We start from the raw sequence: 18,549 nt of genomic DNA on the forward strand, positions 1-18,549 counted from the left end.
GAGAAATCGGTTTAGTGGTTTGGGGGGATTTGGTCCCCAACGGCACTCTTATTTATTGGGATCAACTTAAAGATAAAGTCGCAGAAGACCTCTCTAGGTTTAAACATCTCCAGTTGAAAAGCTGGGTCCAATCCAAATTAGATCAAAGGAATCCTGTAGGGGAAGGCATTTTTTTAGAACATCAGCTGGTGTCCAAGCCTTGTGGGAGAAGGGAGGTCTCATTTTGGTATCAAGCCATTGCAGACTCGGTGGATGGCGAATTTAAGCTAGCTGAGGAACAGTGGGGGGGTTCCTTACCTGCACAAAATTGTGATCATCTTTGGCAGAGTTTATGTAAGCTCTTATATGAGTTGGTAAAGCCTGCATGGTTGAAGAAAAACCACCTGTTTACTATTCATAGGGACTACTTCTCTCCACTAAAGCTTTCTAAAATCTCTACCGGTCCTCCGGTCTGTTCTAAGAAATGTGGGTTGGCTTCAGCTTCTGACACTCACATGTTTAAGGAATGCCCCGCTCTGGAGATTTATTGGGACCAAGTTGGCTGTTTTCTGACAAGGGTTTTGAGCCGTTCAATCCATATTGACTTATCCCTGATCATCTTCGGACTCACAGATAAAGTAATGGGCCCTTCCAGATCGCTGCTTTTCTATCTCTTCTTGCTGGCCAATAGAGAAATCTGTAAAAGATGGACAGAATCTTCCCCTCGTACCGTCTCAGACTGGCATTCATCAGCTGTGGCGGTCTATAAGCTTGACCTTGTTAGATCTTGCAGTAAGAAGAACTTGGCATTCTGTGATCTCTTACAACTTAGATTAGGCTCAGGAAGTGCGTGAGTTTTGTTTTTTTCCTGAGTCCTTTGATTATGCTGCCTCAACACTCTTCAGGCTATGCTGTTTATCTCCAACTTTACGGGAGGGTCCCCCGGCTCTTGGAGCTTGGTTGAAGACCTATCTCAGTTGGTCCTTCATTAGCATCCAAGTAGGCCTCTGGTACCTGTAGGCGGGCTTTCACTTCTAATTGCCTTCCTTCTTCCAGCTTGCTGAGTATGGTATAGAGATCTTGGGTGCATAGTGAAGTGAGATTGGTGGCGAATGAGGATAAAAAATAAATAAATAAAAAAAAGATTCTGGCTCACCATCTCAGGAGTATAGGAATAACAGGCACAGTCCTCCAATGGCTTTGCTCTTTTCTGGAGGGTAGAACCTTTCAGGTAATTGAGGAGCACATCTCATCCGAACCCACTGCTCTGACGAGCGGAGTCCCACAGGGCTCGTCGCTTAGCCCGACCCTTTTTAATGTATATATGGCTCCACTGGCAGCCATTGTAACTCCCTCTGGAATCCGCATGGTGACCTACGCCGATGACACGCAATTGGCATTAGCGCTTAACCAAGCAGACCAAAAAATCAATGGCCTCTACACTTGCCTAGAGGCTATCTCGAACTGGATGGACGCGTCGCAGCTCAAGCTCAATAGCGGAAAAACTGAGATCATGATACTGGGCAACCCTCTCAGTTTTAAGTCTAGTTCCATGTGGCCAGTTGATATGGGTCCACCCCCGGTCCGTAAGACAGAAATCAAGAGCCTGGGCATTTGGTTGGATGAGGATCCGAACTTTAGGACACAGGCTAGAAAGACGGCAGCCATCTGCTGCGGTCTGCTCAGAATGGCTCGCAAAGTCCTCCCCCTCCTTCCTCCTCAAGCAAAAAAGGTTCTGGTCCAATCCCTTATACTTTCTAGACTGGACTACGGGAACTCACTATATCTGGGTGCCCCCATCTCAGTAGTCTCCAAATTACAGTCCGTTCAAAACAGCGCCGCCAGACTTCTGACGGGAACTACCAACAGATTATCGGCAAAACCAGCAATTCGCTCCCTTCACTGGCTCCCAGTGCAGGAACGCATCGGATTCAAGGCCTTTTGCATAGCACAGAAATCCATGCAAGAGATTGGGCCCCCTATCAATTCAGCTATGATCCGTCCTTACAAAGCTAAGAGAAAACTGCTGTCAGATGAACTTCATCTGGCCGAGGTCCCTAGGATCAAGAAGGCCAAAAGCGGTGGACGACTCTTCTCCTATAATGCCTCTAAGCTCTGGAATTCCCTGCCACTCCATCTGCGCACCATTCCCAACCACCTTGTTTTCCGTAAACAACTGAAGAATTTCTTGTTTCCTTGGTTCTTCTGCCTCTCCCGTGTTGGCTTCTAGCGCTGGGACGCTCCCGGGTAGCCCTGCGCTTTACAAATGCCTTTTCATTTCATTTCATATACAAAACAAATACATAGAAATAAAATACGAACACTACTTAGCAAGAACAAACAAAGTGGGTGTCTTACAGGAGAAGATAAAGATAAAAAAAGAATGAGTTAAAAAAAATTATGTTAAGTTTAAATCCTAAATTAGAGGCTATCATTTAAGCTTTCTCCTAGTAGAGAGAAAAATGTGCAACTCCAAAAATAAACAAGAGTTAAGAAGCCATATCACCGAGTGCCAAGGGGGAGCTCTTCAATTTACATTACTGTGATAATTACAGGGCTGGAATCTCCTGATGAGAGATCCTAGAGAAGCAGGGAAACTTACACAAAGAGGTAACACAAACACAATTACTGTCAGTTGGATTACTCCAAAGTCGACGTCTACTTGAGGAAGGTAACCAGGGACGTAAACGTAAACGAATAGACGTCTGAGTTAAGAACTTCAAAGGCGAACAAGCGGTTAATAACCGAGTTAGTAGGCAATGGAGATACCTCTTCCTGCTAATTATGTTTTCAAGAAAGTTTATAATTACAGTGCTCACACATTCTGTTTGAAATTTCTTTCTTTCGCTGGCAGCGTTGTAAAATGTAGCAGAACCTGCAACAGAGCCGCTGTCTTTGTATCTAGGCTTTCCCTTTTTTTATCCCATGAACTGTCACTGCTAATTTTAACAATTCACTGCAAAAATGCGAAGGTAATATATAAGATGGGGCTAGAAAATGTACATTTTGCAAAATGGTTTTTAGAACAGATGCATTCATTTGTTTTCGCATTTTTTGGTTTGGGTGTTTTATTTTGCACGATATACCGAATTTTCCACACTTCAGAGCCATTCCATGGCACTGAGTAAACAAACAGTGGTATATACATTTGAGTAACAATGTGCTATATGTGAGGATCGTATAGTCGTGTGTTTGTCCAAGAGCAGAAAGTGTTACAGGGTTGTATAGAGTTTTTGGGTAGAAACTTCATGGGATCTAAGTGCATGGGCAGTGTGTAGTTGGCAATGTTTACTTTGACTGTCCAAAGCAGTGGTTCATTTGTATCTTGTAGCTACATCTGGTAAAAAAACACCCCTGTCAAATACAGATAGTATAGTGAGAATAAGATTATTGATCATAATTAACATGGCACACAGTATTATTGACATTGCTTAATTTCTCAGTTATCTACTTATACTACATGCAAATCATCAATCACAGTATAAAAACCCACCTCTAATTTTAGAGGATCTTGTGATGCCTCTAGTTCCCTTTAATAAAAAAAAATACATAGCAGCCCGACTGTAATAAGCTATAACAAATGCGTTCTGGAGGTATATTTACTAAGATGTTGCACCATGTTTGCTTCACAAAAAGTATGCACATTGATGCAATGTCTTTTTTCCCAATTTACTTTCCAGCGCAAAAATTGTTTTGCGCTGAAAATTCACTTGCTGCTTCTTTGCATTACTGAGCACTAAGGGGGCATTCTACAGGCGGTGCATTGGCATTCCCATGCAACCACCCATGTCTTTTAAACAAAACCCTATCTAATAAACAAAATAGACATGGGTTTGTATAAAAAAATAACACCAGTTTCAAATAGGCACTATGAAGGAGAAATGCTTTTATTTCTCCTTTCTTTTCCAACTCAGCATGTATGGTGCACTGTGTAGCATACAAACAAAGTGGGAAAAGTTTTGAAGCTAGTCTAAGCATGGTATTTTGTATTGGAAGGGTATCCTTCTAGTACGTCAAAAACGCCGCAGACAGACTGGTCCTCAACATCCCATGCCACAGCCATATGACACAAAAACTCTGACAACTCCACTGGCTCTCTATCAATATGAGAATCACCATCAAGCTCCACACACATGCCTACAAGGCTCTCCACAACCCAGGATCAGAATATCTGGAACCCGCCTCGCTTTCCACACACCCGCTAGACAACTCTGCTCCGCCCAACTTGCCCTGGCCTCCTTCCCTCGGATCCAAGACCGGCACCAGAGGAAGATCCTTCTCTTACCTCAACCCCAAGACCTGGAACACCCTGAACCTCCACGTCAGGCAATCCCTGTTGTTGACCCAGTTTAGGAAGGACCTCAAGACCTGGCTCTTCGCTGAACCTCCACACCAAGACAGATCAGCAGCCCCCCCTCGCACCATGAGACCCTCACAGGAGAGTAGCCACACTTTACAAACCCCTGATTGATTGATTGATTGATATAATACATAACCTATGCTAGATTCACACAGAAACCCTTGTAATATGGTGCAAAAGTGTGTGCGTGGTGCTCGGCTGAATGTGGAGTCTGGAAGGCCATAGTACATAGTGTTTCCACCATCCAGATGTCAGAATATAAGGACTCGTACAACAGTTTTGAAGTTGCTCCCCGAGATTTGTTTTTAGTTTTTTAATAAAGAAATCTGGTATCATGTAACCTTTACTTTTTTGGGAATGTGTTCTTGAAGGTGAGATTGATGTCCAGGATGAATCCAAGTGACTTTGTGTTGGGTGAAAGTGGGGGTTGAATCCAGATTAGAGATTGACGATGGGGGAGACAAAATGTAACCATGCAGTACTCCGCAGTAGGAAGAGATTTTCTGGGGACTGGTCATGCCCATTTGAACAAAATGGTGATGGGTGGATAAGTAGGAGGAAAACCTGTCAAAAATGGTGCCAGTGAATCCGGTTCAATTATTCAGGTGCGGATGTGAGTGTGATGGTCGTCTATGTCAAGGTGGCAGAGAGGTCCAACAATTTCAGTAGCCAGGAGTCATTTTTATCTGTTGTCAGGAAGCATCATCTATGATTTGTAAGGTATCGCTCTCCATCCTGCAATGTGATTGGAAGACAGTTTGGTAGCTATGCAGGTAACTGATTTGATCTTGGAGTTGAGCTTAGACCACTTTTATGGGGATCTTGCCAGCGAAGCATAGTGTTGTGATCTCTGTAGAAAGACACCTGGAGCCAGGAGGTATTCTTAAGCCATCTTTAATCAGTCTCCAGTTCAGGTTACATCTGTCTCTACTCCAGCCAGCCTAGTGTGGTACCAGCCCCACCAGGAGCAGCCTCCCTAGCTGCTCAGCCCATCTTCAACTGCCAACACTCATCCACTCAGACACCCAGGCATTCCATGCATCACAGGCACACCAACATTCTATGACCATCTCACGCTCTGGCTGAGCAGCTAGTGGCAGCAGTGCTGGACTACAATGTTAAACAATTAAATAGGATATAACATTATCCCTTTTTCTTCAACAAAAACAAACATGCAAGTGATAAACATCAAAGAAGAACTATCCACAAGAAAAATGAATAGTGGTACAAGTCCCACGGATGCAAACATAAAATAAAACATCGCAGGAGAAAGAACCATTATACAAAGAACGGATAAGATAAATACATTTGAAAAACAATATCTCCCATCCCTTCGTAAAAGATAAAAACACTATGAAGCAAGAATAACATTACCCGTAATACATTTGAAGCATTTTGCATTAAACACCGTGACATAATGCACTACAACTCAAAGGGTAAAAGACCCCACTCAACCAATGCCCAAAGTACTAACCTAGAGTAGCACTAAAGATAGAATACTCTACTACAACAATCCCAAAAGAAAGGGAACCAAACATGTATATGGGTCGTCACCCATAGAAACTCCCATGAAGGGACATACATAAGTACTGTGCGCAACTAAAACTCAACCCTGTGTGCAACACTAACTCAACCCTGTGTGCAACAATAACTCAACCCTGTGTGAGGGTTAACCATAAAAAATGTACATTAGTACTGCGCGCAACTATCTATGGACAAAGCCATAACCCAACCCAGTGTGAGGGTTAACCTAGGTACTCCAAACCCCTTGAAGAGGTTACAAACGAGCTCTTAACCCCCTTGTGGAGGTTACGTACCCCATATGGGAGTAACACACATAACTGAGCAAAGGGCTGTTACCCACAACCTTCCCTTGTGTATGGAAACAATGTGATGACCACCCACAGGAACCCATCCTCAAACTGTAAACCTGTGGCATCACGACATCAAATGTGCTGCTGGGGAAACACATAGTAACTTAAACACTATTGTGAACTAAATTTGATTTGAATACCACACTCTAGGCAAAACATCTAAACATGTCCCAAAAGACATAAGTATGCACACCTGAAACACGCTGGTGAGCGCCCACTCACCCGAGTGGCGCCTGAAAAATCAAACCCACAAACTGGATAAGGTATACATGAAACAAAAGATTCCACACTGAATATATCCAGACGACGGTATAATATCACATCCACACAAACGTTCATTGTAATCCACGGAAACAATAAGTCCACCAATAACAGTTATCTCAAAAAGAAACAGAAAAGTGAACTTTTACTTTTCTTCTTTGCTAGAACCAACCATAGAAATGGGCTTCCAATGAGGATGTGATCTTGAAAACTTGCCACGAAGTACTGGACCACACCACATCCTGCATGTAGTTCCCCAATTCTGTGTATATACGCACACCTCCGTGTGTGAAAATCCCGTTGACAAACGTCAAAACTTTATCAATAACGGCCCAAACAGCGTCAAAATGAACCAGAAGGAGCGTGGTTGGCAAAAATGCGGAAGACCGCCAACCACAAGATGGCGGCACGTTACTTGACGTGCTGCCGGATGGCTCTCAGCACGTCAGTGCATTGTGTTCTTGGAAACAGCAAGGCAGCACGAAGACTAAAAGACGTCACCCGGAATCCATGGAGATGAAGGAAGACACAGAGGAGGTAAGGCTGCGCGCGGACAGGGCACAGCACGCGCAAAGATTTTCAAAACAATGTGCAGCGGTTGAACTGACAAAAATTATCGCGCTGCACAGATGATTAAAAACAAATAAAAATAAGGCTCACCACTTGAGGTCACAAAACTCAACATCATATCCTGCCACCTAGCATGTCGGAAAGCACCTCCTTTCATAAGTACTTCCTAGCATCATGGAAGTTGATAGTTTTAATTCCAGGTAACACAATCACTGGGAAAACAGTTTCCACATGCAGCATCTTTGAATTCTATACTGCGGTTGGGTTCTGCAAAATGAAGCCATCAATGTGAGACGAAAGATGTGCCACTCACAGAAAACATCATAAGTCAATGGGCAAAGTTCACTTTCGGACTTGACCTCAGTCTGGAGCGTTATGTTGTGCAGACAAAAATCGCAGTGCCCCAAACTTCTTGTTCCACTTGCCAAACAACCAAATTCACACCTCTGTAGAAAGCATGAAGACTGCTTTAAAGTGCTGTAGTTACTAGTAATCCATTCCTAGATAATCTCATTGTGCGATGTGGCAGGAAAACACACAAGTAGCATTATAAAGACATAGTGGTCTTGGAGGCACTATAGATCGCTGCGAATGTCAATTAAGCACCAAAACTTCACCAAATGTGCTGCCACAACACGCTGTTTGATCAAACATCTTAATTACTATGAATCCAAATTTTTGCCTTTTTTCTTAATAACACTGCATACTCTGTAGAGCGATGTGGCTGGAACACCAACACCTGGTTGTAGAGAAGCTACTCATCCAACTCACCAAACCCATTTGTAGGTAACCGCGTGGCTGGACACCAGATGTGGCTGTAATGCAACTACTCCACCAACTCACTGTAATCCTTTAAATGACAAACGTTGTGGCTGGAACACCAGATGCGGCTGTAGCTTAGCTACTCCTCCAACTCACTATAATCCTTTATGTGGCAAACGTTGTGGCTGGAACACCAGATGCGGCTGTAGCTTAGCTACTCCTCCAACTCACTGTAATCCTTTAGATGGTTGAGATATCCCCAGGCTGTAGTGTCTTTAGTGATGACACTTCTCTGTGGGCTGTCCATTGGAAAGGACACTGGTGGGGCTGGCGCTGGCTTTCCTGGGAATTCTTTCTTTGTAGATGTAGTTGCTTGTAGGATCTCTTAGTTTCTCCTTTATTTCCTTTATAGTTCCTTTGTTTCAGTGGTTCACCAAGAGTCTCTAGGGTTCAAGTCCGCTCGTCGCCAAAATAAATGTTGTGTTATATCCTACTTAATTGTTTAACATTGTAGTCCAGCACTGCTGTCGCTAGCTGCTCAGCCAGAGCGTGAGATGGTCATAGAATGTTGGTGTGCCTGTGATGCATGGAATGCCTGGCATTCCATGCATCACAGGCACACCAACATTCTATGACCATCTCACGCTCTGGCTGAGCAGCTAGTGGCAGCAGTGCTGGACTACAATGTTAAACAATTAAGTAGGATATAACACATAGGTGAGTGATGGAGGAGTAATTAGCAAGGTCATCAGGAACTAGTGTAGATTTGTTTATGAGTGCAATGATGTGGCCTGTTTTGAAAGCTTCTGAGAAGATGCCTTGAGTGAGAGATGTATTTTTAATGGTGAGTAGGAGCAATAGATTGTCTTTGGCATATTGGGAGTTATTTGAGTTTCTCAATATTTATGCAAAGAAAATGCAGGTCCTTATACTGTGGTGCAGTCTAAAGTATACCTAAACATGATGGATGGAACGCATGATTTAATCTCAGTCACTGGTAATTACTCACACTCAGTTGTTATCTTGCACACCATGCCACTTCAGTCTGCACCTCAATTTGGACCCAGCCATATGCAAATCCCTTTTGACCATGCTCGAATGGGAACAGTCCAGCCAGAACTGCCAGGCCCTTCCTGAACCGGAGCACTAGCAACCCAGTACCTGTTTTGCACTGATTAGGGCTCATCAGCCTGGTAGCTTGGTTCCAGTGTCACAGTGTGAATAGGACCCACACCTGGGCATACCTTTGTGGGAAATCAAAATGCCTGCACTTTTCAATGCCCCTTACAGCTGGATTTGTCCTGGCAGTGACGGGCATTAAAAAACAGCTATGTGTCTGCACATCTAAATTAGAGGGTGGACATATAGCCATCCTCCGATGGCCCTTACTTCATGTGGCTTTTGTAGAAGTTAGCCCGCGGGTGAAGATAGAGTAATCCCTCCCATTGCCAAACTATGGTCTGCCGGCATTTAAATTGGGTGGGCAAATCATAGTCTTGGTGGGGAGGGACCTCCGCCATGGCATAGGGAAGTCAAGTGTGGCCATACTGTGCTTATAACAGCACAATAATGATTTGATTGATGACAATGCTTTTTTGCCTGGTTTCTATTTCATAGAAAGTGGCAGTTTTGTTTGGTGAAATGGACGATTGTCCTTTATCACAATATTACAATTGGTGCATTATCATGGGTACAGCCACATATAACAGACGGGATATTTTAGAGCCTAACATTTTTAAGATCTTTTATTCTCTTCTTTCTTTTCTCACTAGTTTAGCTTAACAGTAGATGATATGTAGTCCTAGTACATCAGTGAAAGTAGGCTGTGTCATTATTCTAATTTCATTCCTGGTCTGAAGAGGAGTTTCACTGGTCTGCCAGGATGGAACATTCATGACCTGTATTGAACAGATACGGTGACAGGTGAGAATTACGTCCCTTAGTGTTCTTGTTTCAGATGTTCCCAACCCAAACATGAAATGAAAAATTGTTCCACATGGGAGTCTTCATCCCCTTCCACAGAGACCTCTGCATCCCCTTCCACAGAGAACTCATGGGGTTCTTTACTGTGTGGACTAAATGCCGGGCTACGCGTCAGAAGGTTTGTCTCATTTCCTACAAGGGGGTTATGTAAAGCACTCAAATCAAATCAAATCAAATAATCTTTATTCGGATTTTAAAAATAACCATAAAAGATACATGTTATAGTCGAACCATCATCCATTAAAAATTCAACCCAATCTACACATTTCACATTAAAACAATGGTAATAAAAAACCCAGCAATATAAACGTTAAAAACCGGGACAATTCTGTACAATGTTCTATTCATTTAACCATGTAGGGTTTCCCCCATCGCATGGAAGGAAAGATCATAAAATACACGAGTCTCACTGCAAAATTTGCTATGCCAATCTAAATATGAATTTTTCAATCCTTCCACCCTTTGTTTAGATCAAGATGATTAATCCTCTCCTCTGGTCTTTCTTAATTTAACTGTCAATCATAGAAAATGTACTGTGCTGAATAGGGTGAAAGGGTCAGAAGCGAGTTTAAGAAATAAAAGGGCCACTTTAGCCTGTCTTATATTGGAACGTCTTAGAATTGTTTTTAAAAACAGAGACCTTGGGTAAGCGTAGAAAGGGCAAATTAGGACGAAATGGAGGGTGTCTTGCGGAGATCTAAGATTGCAGCTGCAACACCCTTTTAGACTTACATCGTGTGCAAAACCCGCTGGAACCGACAGGATGTGATGCAAAAGATTTAGTCTAAATCTATCCTGTCTGTTGTACATGTTGGAGAGATAACATTCCATACCCGGGGTTGCTTTAGTAAGCTGATATAACCTTACTGTGATTTTCCGCCCTTCTCTGTTCTCTCTAACCCTAGCTAAGTGCTGCATAAAATCTGTCTTTATAACACCCTTGTCTCTGCTGACCAGTGTACGGGGTTCATTAAAAAGGTTTTCGTGGCCCAGGCTAGTCAAGACGTCCCTTACATATTTGAGCCAGGGTATTTGGGACCCCTTATCCCCTCTCATGCAGTCCTCTAGAATTAGTCTACTTAGACTTGCCTCTGGATTTGTCCACATTTTTATCCAACAAATAATTGGTTTGAGGCAAGCCTTATCGCTGAGATAGGCAATACCCAGCTCCTCGTGAGCAATGAAGGAGGGTGTACATTTTGGCACTTGCAAAAGCATTTTTAAAAACTTATCTTCTTCCAGTTGGATTTTTCCCACAACTGTGAAACCCCACACCTCACTCCCATACAGGGTCTTTTTCACAGCATACCGAACTATATAATTGTGCTATTTCATTCGGTGACCAGCGGCCCAGTCTGGTCGCATAGTTCATAATCGACCCCACAGCGCTAGGGTGTTGGCTACATTTATGCCTTACTAGTGGCTTGAAATTAAGATCTTTATCAAAAACAATCCCCAGGTAGTTAAACATTTTTACTTTTTCGAATTTGTGGGCTCCTATTGTGAAGCTGCAGTTCTTGGATGGCGTTTTGCCCACTTCCATAATATATGATTTTGAGAGGTTGGGCACTAAATCTAAGTCCGCCATAAATCTGACAAATCCACTAATAAGGACCTGTAAACTCCTTCCTGTGCGCGCCAAGAGGACCGCATCATCTGCGTATAGGAGGACTGGTATACTTCTCCTCCCGATGCAGGGGCAATCTGCCTCCAGTGCTCCCAGCGCCTTATCTAACCCATTTATGTAAAGCGTGAACAGGAAGGGCGCTAGGATACAGCCTTGCCGCACCCCTCCCCGGCATCGGAAGTCTTCCGTGAGGTCACCGTCGTCAGTGAATCTTACCCGTGCCATTGTATTGTGATGTAGCATTTGTAAGACTTGTATCAGTCCTGGGTCGACACCTATGGCTCCCAGGATTTCCCACAACTTTCTTCTGTTGACGCAGTCGAAAGCTGCTGAAAGGTCCATGAATGCCAAATACACGGTGCCTTCCCTAGCCAGAGTGTATTTGGCCACCAAGTGATAAAGATTAAGGCACTGATCTGTCGTAGAATGCCCATTCTGGAACCCGTACTGGACGTCAGTGATAATATTGTTTTCCTCGGCCCAGTCCAATAAGCGATTTAAAATTACTCTCCCCATAACTTTCGCCGTGACATCTGTAAGGGATATTGGGCGATAACATTGCGGGTCGTTTCTGTTTCCCTTTTTAAAAATTGGCACGATGACGGCAGTGGACCAAGATCTCTGCATGCCCACCTCACTAGCTGCGTTAAATACCCTGGTCAGTATGGGAGCCCAGAGGTCTGCTTGACTTTTGAATAAATCAGGGGGAATCCCATCAGGCCCTGGCGCCTTTCTCAATACCAGGCCATCTATTCCTAGCTTTACTTCAGCTACAGTGAAAGGTATCCAGTCAGCAGCGGGGAGTCCTATATCTGAAATTTACTGCGCCTCTTGATTGCCCCGGTTATATAAACTTGTAAAATGCGCTACCCAAGCTTCTGGCAAAATATGGGATGCCACTTGAGGTTTATTTGGGGCTTGAAAACACGGGTCATTTATAACCCTCCAGAAGCTGTTCATATCTTGGCGCTCCGCAGCCTCTATTAGTGACTCCCAGGCCTGGGATTGTAGCGAATTGATCGCCATTTTGTACCGACTCCTACAGGCAGCAATCGTGCCTCTGTCTTTTGGAACTGTTTTAAGTGCCTGCTTCAGGTTCCTGTGAGCCCTTGAACATTCCTTGTCGAACCATCTGGGGCAGAGGTCGGCCTGCATATTTGTTTTGCTCCTCAAAAGGCTATCAATGTGTTGGGCGGTACCCTCAAACACTGCGATCAGATCGCTCCCCTCTACCGTGATGTCCAGACACCTCCAAGTCTGGCTGTCACTATTTGCAAGGAGCGCTCTGTGGAGTGCTATCCCATCAATCTTACTCAATTTAATTCTCCTGCCCTGGTCCTTTGCCTTATACTGACCCACAGTGACCCTTTTATCCGCTTTAGTGGAAAAGTCAATAGCGCTTATTGTCAATTCCAACGGGTTATGGTCACTAAAAGCGCTAGGTACTATCATAAAATGGCTAACCCTGCCAATTAATACGTTTGAAACAAAGATATAGTCGATGATTGAATCACATCCCCGTCCCTTAAAGGAGGGAGTTATTGTGTTCGGTGACCCACCATCGATCAGATCCATCGTATGGGTTAAGGCGAACTTACCCAAGATTGTGCCTAGTGCAATGCTCTCTAGAGTGCTCTGTGTGCCATCCCTTAATAGAGGGGCAAGCGTCCCAGATTCCTCCTTCCCATTTCAAATAGGGGCACTGATGACTGTTAAAATCCCCCATAAGGATCAACTGGGTACTTGAGTCCCCTGTATCGTGTAACCCCGTCAATCTCTCCTCCAGCTCTGCCAGGTTTGACATGGATTGTCCCGCGTTATAAAAATTTATAAAAATAAGCTTTTGACCCTTTATGGTATATCTTATGCCCTGGAGACAGTCCCACCCCAAATCTTGCCAACTCCCTTGCAGCGTCAATGCCACATACGTTATTAAGCCACCCTTGGCTCGGCCCATTGATGATTTACGGGCCGGGACGAAAAACAAGTTATATCCCTCCAAGAATGACGCACTGTTATCCGTCTCCCAGGTTTCCTGGAGACAGATAACTTTGTACTTTTTAATAAAATCTTGCCATTCTATGTTAGGGATTTTAGTTGCGAGTCCTGCAATATTCCAGGAAGTCAGCCTCAGCTCCGTGGGTGTTAAATCAAAGCCACTGGTCCCTCCCCTTGTCTTTCTTGGAGGGAGGCTCATCTCTGGGCAAATTACTTTCAGAGACGTGTCTTCCACATCCCTCTCCAGCCCTACGGGTGTACCAACTTTTAATTCCTGATTGTGTGCCTCTGATGGGTTTGTATCTCCAGAGTTCCATTGGGTGTCTAATTCTCTCTCGACCTCAGCACTCCCCGTTCTCACCAGTCAATCTTGTTTGTCCAGGGCAGAAATGCTAGAGAGAGGTGCGAATCTATTTGGTGCTAAGCGAGTGGTATCCTCCCTGCCTTTCTTAGTAGTCCATGGCCGTTGCAAACTCTGCCCAAACTCAAGGGTGCTGTCCCTGTAAAAGAAATACAGTGGAAGCATCCTTATGCAAGACCCACTCTCGCCCTCCCCATGCCGGTTATCAAGCAGGTCTTTGACTAACTCGGGGTGTCTAAAATTTACGATGACACAGTCACCTGCAAATTTTTTCTCGCTACCCCCAATCCAAGCCACCTTCCTAGCCATAAGGATGTGTCTATGCTGAAATCTCCTTACTGATGTGTTATTATAAATTCAGTGCGAGGCCTTATTTATCAGTGTACTGGCCGATTCTTCACTGTCATTACTTATTCCTGGTACGCCTACTAGCACTATTGAGTAAGGGCAGGAGGCCGGGGGTAAATCTAATGTCTGGAGACCTGGAGTGCTCTGGGTACAGTCCATACTATTGTTCTTAAAGGTCTTCTTGGGCTCCTTTTGTCCCGAGAGGCTATCCCTGGAATCATGTGGGATTCGTAGATTACCTGGGGCCTTACAGCAAAGATCCTTATTACTGGTCTTTTCAGGCTCCAGGGTTATCTCTCTATACTCACTGTGGTCGTTCTCAATATTAATTACATCCTTTTTCCTGCGGTCAACCACTGCGGTCCCCTCCTCCCTCCCCTGTGGGATATTCCCGGTTGGCTGTCCCCTATTATTATCAGCTAGGCTGCTTATTATCCCTTCCATATTCAAGATTTTAGTCATTACTGGCCCCAGATATTGAAGGAAAAGCTGTTCCATTTTTTTTTCCAACGATAGGATGATTTCTTGAAGCCCATCCGTCCCTCTTGCACTATGACAGGTTGGGCATCCTGTATTCTCAGGGTTCTTACTAGTACCTTTGATGGACTTTACCGGCCCTTTGCGACTAGATTTACTGGCACGAGTAGATCGTTGCGATCCACCCGACTCTGAAAACCTTGCTAAAACTTGCGATCTTTTGGAGCGTGTAACTACTTCTCTACTGGGGCTCCGTATAGGGTCAACATCCATTGTTACTGATTGGGCACTAGACCCCCCCCTTGAGTCATCCCCTTGCACTGTTCTCTGTTGTGTAACCATCTGGGTTTCGCCTGTACTGTGCATTCCCTTCGCTGCATTTTGATTACCAGTGGACGGCCCAGTAGGGCCTACTATCTTGGGCTCCCCCTGTAGGCTTAAATCAACTGTTGTTGGTCCGTTGGTAATGTCAGGCTGAGTCGTATGGACTAGAGTGGGCTGGGTTAAATGCACCCCTCCACAGGGCGTTGAGCAAGAAGCTATATTGCCCAAGGAGGATCGCTTCTTAGCTATTAGTGAATCCAGTGATAGTCTCTGTTCAGTCAATTGGATCTCATGTGCTAGAAGCGATTCAGCTCTTATGATAAAGGCATCAAGAGTCCCTTTTACCCCTCCCTCCGCCCTCGACTGGGAATTCTTGGGTTTAACCATATTCAGGTAAATCGGTACTAGATGTCCCTATTGCGAGCCCCGTCCTTTTATATGCACAAAAACAGGAAAGATTGCGGTGCCAAAAACAGATCAAACTTTACACAAAACCACAGCTTTTAGGCAATCTACCCCAATGCAATATACATTATACGGGGGCAGTCATATATGCAGCTTAATTTGGAGTCACCTGAGTTGCAGCACGGAATGTATGGCCACTAGCGTCCAGGCATATACGTTGGAGTGTTCAACAGGCGACTAGGGCCATGGGCAGATGAACAGGACGTGGCCCAGCCCGGCCTCCTTTGGCCTCTGACGGCCACAGACGGCCCGCCCTTTGCCCGGACTTAGCCCGCCACCGCCCGCGCGCGTCCCGCGAGGAGGGCTTCCGGCCTCCAAGATATACACCTTGTGATTAGGGGGAGTGGCCGCAGCTGATGCTTGTGCCCCGCAGAGTCCTGGGGCTTGTAGTCCGTGCTCTCTAACAGGCTGGCAAATAGGTAACTGACAAAATCCTCTGGCGATGCGTCTCCCGCGAAGCCCGAGGCACGAGCAGTAGGAGTAGCCCCCGCTGATTGGGGGGAGTGGCCGCAGCTGATGCTTGTGCCCCGCAGAGTCCTGGGGCTTGTAGTCCGTGCTCTCAAACAGGCTGGCAAATAGGTAACTGACAAAATCCTCTGGCGATGCGTCTGTAAAGCACTCCAAAAATTAAAGCTTAATTGTCCCATGTATTACTACCTCTCATTTCGTGTGCAATGTGCTCAAAAAGGCAGGCCATGAAAACTATACCGCCTGTTATAATGCCAGCCCTGTAAGTATTTTCTCCACTACCCATTTCTGTTTCCCTGCAGTTAAATCCAAACCTCCCTTTTGCCCCAAAGTCATGAACCTGGACAAGCCATTACTCTCCTGAGCTGCTGCATGGCTGCTTCATGGTGTTGAGTGAATCGGCACCCTCTCCATGGTTTCCTGTGACATCCTCTGCAATGCACAGCTCAGCTGGTTTGCTTCTTTCCATGCTGTAGTCTTGCCACTATCTTCTTCTTTCTTACCTATGAAAACCACAGTCCTTTTTTCTTTCCTATGGGGGGGGCACTAAAAAGATGTTCGACTATGCTTTTTGTGTCAGACTCCACCATTCCCTTTGTTTAGTGCATCTTCTTTGGCCACACCTCTCACTGACTCACCTTTCTGTTGCTATCCTCTTTTTGTTTTCATAGGGTCTCACTGGGCTAAGGATCGCCGCTAATGGCAATAAGCATTACCATCATACCCTTGACCTACTTGATCTTGGGTACGCCAGTGACCAGCTCCAGACTCTGGAATGCAACCCAGTTCACAGTAAACAAAGTGAATGCCATTGAGTAGGAAAATGTGTAGTTAACTTTGTAGTAGATCACTATAGGGAGCTACATTGTCTGCCTCCATGCCCGCTCAGTGGGGTTGAGACAATGTACTCTCACATAGTTATATTGTAAGTGAAAAGACCTTTGACATGCTCATCCATAGCAAGTCACCTTTAACTTTGCAAGTCCTGTGCTACAACCTCTCCATTATATACCCACCATCTCCCCTGCTTCTACACTGATTTTGAAAACGTGGACTTGCCTTGGACACCAGATGTTTGTCTGAGCCTGTTAAATCCACATGCATGTCAAGAGATAATTGTCTAAACATATTGCCATCTTCCTGTGTGAGGATAGTAGGAATGTGATTCCATGACTCAACAAAGACCCCTTGTTCAGTATATCTTAACAACAGGTCTAATGGGTGTACTTATAAGTCTGATGTCTGTGTCTAAGATGTCTGACTTCATTTTTGCTATTTTATTTGAAAATGTATGTACTGTGCGACTTGTCAACAAATCAAGCACCCCCTTGTCCGAAGTGCAGTAAATCATTGAGTGAGATATCCTTTTTTCACACTAGCTAACACTCTTTCATCAAATACCAATGTCTCCCTAAAAATGTCAATATTTTATTACCCAGGAGAGGAATATTTAGATGTGTATTTACTCTGTAGCACTAACATCTTCTCTTATTCTCATACTATTTGTGATGCTACATTGCAGTACTCTACATGTGTCTTCCTCCATTGCTGCTATGATATAGCAACCCTTAGTGTCAACACTACAACCCGCCCATGAAACCACATAAAGGAATGTCAAGCAAGCAACAATTTGCCCTCTAGTATCCAACAGTGAGGTAAGTCTGTGACCATAATACATATACTAATATCTAAAGATACTTGCAACTCATTTCTCATTTTCCCTTTTTTAACTCCAAAACATCTGTTCATTTATCAATTTCTACATCTAAAATTAATATACCCTACCACAAAATCAAAATTTCCAATTTGCATTGTTAATGTGCCTATTGATTTGAAACCATTACACTTTCTCTCAATAAAACACAATAATTAAAACACTTTTTTTCTCTTGTACTGTAGTAAAACGTTGCAGTGAAAAACATGAAATGGTCCATCTTTTCACATTTATTTGAATCAGCATAGGCTTGATTCACATAGACGGAAGCCAAAGAGTTCATTGTTTAACAAAGAGGTGTTCACAGAGCTCCACCTATGGATGTAGTCATTGCAGGCTCCAATGTGCCAACTTTTGAACTGCTCAGGAACGCCTTGTGGAATCAATGGCAGCACCACCCAAGGTGCACAGGTAGTGGTGCTGTTGAGACAAAGCCATTGTGGCCCAGAGTTTTGGCTACAAAAATGTGCTAAAGTGACAGTGCTCAGCCATGTCATCATTGGGTGATGATAGTGTCCTGTATGCGGATTTAGGCCCTAGACTATGACAAAGTACTTTGTCATAGCTCCACATTGACCTTTACTCTAGCTTCAAATATTGCCAGAAGTTTTACCACCCATGTGTTTAAGTGGCCATGTTGAGGATTGAGTTCTGCAATAAGGGCTTGTCTACAGGTTCAAACTGTGACTTGATTGAAAACCCTATGCAGCATCTTTCTACAGTCCAGTAGCATAGCTCGGGTAGGTAGGACGTGATTCTTGGTCTTGTTTCCCAAACTACATAATCTGCATCCTGCAGTCTCTGCAGTTTTTATCCAGACCAGAACTGGTCCAGGGTTGGTTGAACTCCTAACAAGAGTCACACAAACTTGATCTATGAGGAATCGAAGTTGAAGGAGGGAGGCTTTAGGGATGTGTATGTGTGAAATAATTTGCCAGGTGTGATCTCCCTTTGCCGTATTCACTTTGTCTTTTTGCA

The sequence above is a fragment of the Triturus cristatus genome, chromosome 7, assembly GCF_964204655.1.
Source record: "Triturus cristatus chromosome 7, aTriCri1.1, whole genome shotgun sequence".
Lineage (NCBI taxonomy): Eukaryota > Metazoa > Chordata > Amphibia > Caudata > Salamandridae > Triturus > Triturus cristatus.